General features: G+C 38.4%; 1 protein-coding gene across 2 annotated transcripts in view; it reads right to left on the bottom strand.

The window, feature by feature from the left end:
• Positions 1–1,849, bottom strand: part of LOC103130789 (voltage-dependent T-type calcium channel subunit alpha-1G-like) — a 166,375-nt gene extending 164,526 nt beyond the window's left edge. The window contains exon 1 of one of the 2 annotated variants that reach the window (XM_016666184.1): positions 1,530–1,849. The gene's annotated coding sequence lies outside the window, so the exon portion shown is untranslated. The remainder of the gene's footprint in view (positions 1–1,529) is intronic. The other variant, XM_007542289.2, reaches the window with a different exon arrangement.
• Positions 1,850–3,518: the final 1,669 nt, after the last annotated feature.

The raw sequence follows: 3,518 nt of genomic DNA, 5'->3' as shown, positions 1-3,518 counted from the left end.
TTCCTTTAAGCACTGAAATAATCTTGGATATGTCAAACTGAATGACCTGGGAATCATTTGTATTGTTCCTTAGGGGTTATCTGATGTTACAATATGTTTTTTTTACCTTCAAGAGTCATCTACAGTAGAAGGAGGGACAGGGATGACTGGCATGCTTTTTTGTCTGTCGGCCATATTGGATTTAACAAAAATCATTTCTTGCATTTGCAGCTTATGGCCAGTATTTGATAGTGATGCATTAGTGTCCACTTCAGTGGTCTGTGTGCATTTATAACACAAAAATCCACAAGAAGCACAAGAAAATGGCTTTTAGATAGCTGTCCACTGTAGTGACCAGTATGCATGAAAGGGTTAATATCCCTTCAAATGTTTATCAGGCAAGAGAAGATACAAGGTGGAAGATTCTACAACACACCCACATTGCCATGGTTACACACATACCAAATGCTGCCCATGTTTGATCTGCCAAATGCTCTTTCCATCATTTATGGATCCCCTGAGATCCTGGGGGGGAAATCATTCCAAAAGATACAACGTCTTTAAGAAGTTAGAACAAAAATCTGAACTATTTTGGACAAAACAGCACAGGGCAGCATTATCTGGCATCTGGGTAAAAGGTCCAACAGGAGAGCTGGCAAGCCAGCTCTCACTTTAAAGAGGAGTCCTTCTGTGTGTGCATCTTTGATGAAAATAATGAGACTGTATTCACCACTATCCCTCCTTTTTCACTCAATTTCCTATGGAAACTCAGCTTTTACAATGAAAGGAGTCCAGGGCTGCACATTTGAGAGCTTTTTTGTTATTCAACAGTGACTGTTGGGTAGATATCAATTAAACAGAAAATTAAAAAAGGAAGTAATTTCTTCTACCTGAAAATGGGCTGATGTACCTTGAAAATTATTTTTGAAATGCATTACAAGCCTCCCTTGCTGACAGTCTGGCCATGATGGAATTAAATTATCTCCTGATATAACTCTCCAAAACACAATACTGTATATTTATCCATCAACAAGACCTCGCCCTGGAGGTGGTTTTATTTTAGGAATGTAGAATCATTTTCAATCATTTATCGTAATTAAATTTTAAAGCAGGAGCTTAAAAGTGTCTAATGCTGAATAAAATTAAAATTATCTCCACATCTGCAAAAACAACAGTTTATCCAAAAAAGGATCCATATATTTCAGAAAGCCTGACATTTGTGATGTAACTCTGCCAGACAAACGGAATGAAATGATTCTGGTTCTAATTAAAACCAAATATTTAAAAACTGAATCTTTAAATACTTCCATGATTCAGGCAGTCAATACGTCCAAGCACCCTCTTCGTAACAAGATCAAAGGCTAATTTTATTGCATAGACTTGTAATTTCTAAAAATCCGTTCTGTAGAGAGCGTAAATGACAAAGAGCGACATCACATCCAGAAATGTTCTGTTGTGCAACCCATTCAGTGCTGAACACGGGGCAGCGCAGCAAGAAAAGTGCAAATAAAAGCAGCAAAAATGATGAAAACTTTGCCAGCGCTTCTTACCGGGAGCAGCGTCCACACACCAGCTTCACTCACTCCGGGTTTGCCGTGCGCCCTGAGATCCAGGAGTCCGGTGTTCCATCTGGGAGCCGTCAGCGCTCCTCTGCCTCCTCCTCCCGCCCCTCTGCCAGTATCCAAACTCAGTCCGTCAGCAGGATGACTAATATGAACCAGAACACGAAAAAAGGAAGCAGGTGTATGATAAGCACAAGTTTTAATTAAAAGGTAAAGTGTAGTTAGAAGCGAGCGTGTTCCTCCCCATGCGTCCGGGTCCGCGCAGCGCGGCGTTCAGGTGCTGGAGTTTAGGAGAGCTGCGTCAAGCCAGGCAGACACAGGCAGAGGGGGCTTACTTTCAAAATAAAACAGTTTGCTCCAGGATGTTGCGTTTCAAAATCTAATATTTAAAACAGAAGGCTTAATGGTGCAAATGATTGTTTTCGGAGCTGCTTCATGTGATAAATATAAACCTGCGTAGCTGCTAATAATCACCTGGGTCATCCAGCTAATCATACAATGTCTTTTACTGATAAATAAAAGTCATTTTTAAGTGGACTCGTCTCCCTAGATTAATCATGGTGATTAGCAGACGGAAGAATTGGCACTTTTATGAAAAAAAGAAGAAAAAAAACAAAAGGAAAAACCTTTGAAAACTAATAAATTGTTTAAATTATGCTTTCTGGGCCAGTTTCTCACATCTTCGTCTTGATTTGATCAAATCATATTTTTTTTGTTCTAACTTTTAATTTTTATTGCCCAGAGTGTATTTTCATATGGGACCCATAAATGTTTGAAATAGGCTTAAAATGAGCTCCCATGGGGGAGATCAAGTCTGATGTAGGTCAGCTTTGGTCACTACACTGTAAAACATTCGAAAGTAGTTTAACTTGAAAATGAAAGTCTGCCTTGAAAATTAAAGTTTATGAAGTTGATATAACAAGATACAAGTTGTCTAAAAATAGTTTTATAAGTTGTGACAGTTAATTAATCTTTACTTGTGAGTTTTAACTTAGTGCTGCAATTTAAACCAAGTAAATAGACATAGACAGATTTTATTGTAATTTAATTGTACATTCAAAACAATTACATATTTAAAGAAATTTCGTTGCAAGGCTACAATATAATAAATAAATAAGTAGTAATAAAAGTATTGATATAAATATATGCAATGAAAGATTAAACAAATGGCAGCTTAGTGTCTTTATGACATGAGGGATGAAACTGTTGTGGAATCTGGTTGTTCTGCATTTGAAGCTGCTGAACCTTTTCCTAGAGGGCAACAGGGAGAACAAACTATGCTGAGGGTGGAAGAGGTTTTTTATTATTGCCTGAGCCCTGGATGGGCAGCGACTGCCAGCAGAGTCACAGATAGAAGGAAGCTCAGTCCCAGTGATTTTCTCAGCTGTCCTCACCACTCTCTCCACACATTGCCAGTGTTGCATGATCCAAACCAGACAGAGACGCTGTTTGTCAGTATGCTCTCTATTGTCCCTCTGTAGAAAATGGTGAGGATGGGAGGTGGGAGGTTTGGTCTTCTAATCTGATGTAAAAAGTGCTGACGTTCCTGAGCTTTCTTCACCAGATTAGAGATTTGGAGGGACCAGGTCAAAGTGTCAGTAATCTGTATCCCCAGGAATTTAATGTTTCTGACCTGTTCCACTGCAGCATCACTGATGAGGAGGGGTGTGTGACTTGGCTGATTTTTCCTGAAATCAACAACAATTTATTTTGTTTTGTTGACATTCAGGATTAGATGGTTTGCATCACACCAGACCACCAGATGTTTCACCTCATATATGTATGTATGTACGTATGTATGTATGTATGTATGTATGTATGTATGTATGTATGTATGTATATCAGTGACGTGCGGTCAGGGGATATATAATATATAATAATAAAATCATTTATATTGCTATTTTCACCCTGTGGTTTGTACTATAAAGTATCTATTTTTTACTTAGCTTAACCAATTCTGATTAGTTTTGGTGAGGT

This window comes from Poecilia formosa, unplaced genomic scaffold, assembly GCF_000485575.1.
Source record: "Poecilia formosa unplaced genomic scaffold, Poecilia_formosa-5.1.2 Scaffold676, whole genome shotgun sequence".
Lineage (NCBI taxonomy): Eukaryota > Metazoa > Chordata > Actinopteri > Cyprinodontiformes > Poeciliidae > Poecilia > Poecilia formosa.
Note: the sequence above shows the minus strand (reverse complement) of the source record. Positions and strands in the feature narration are given on the sequence as shown.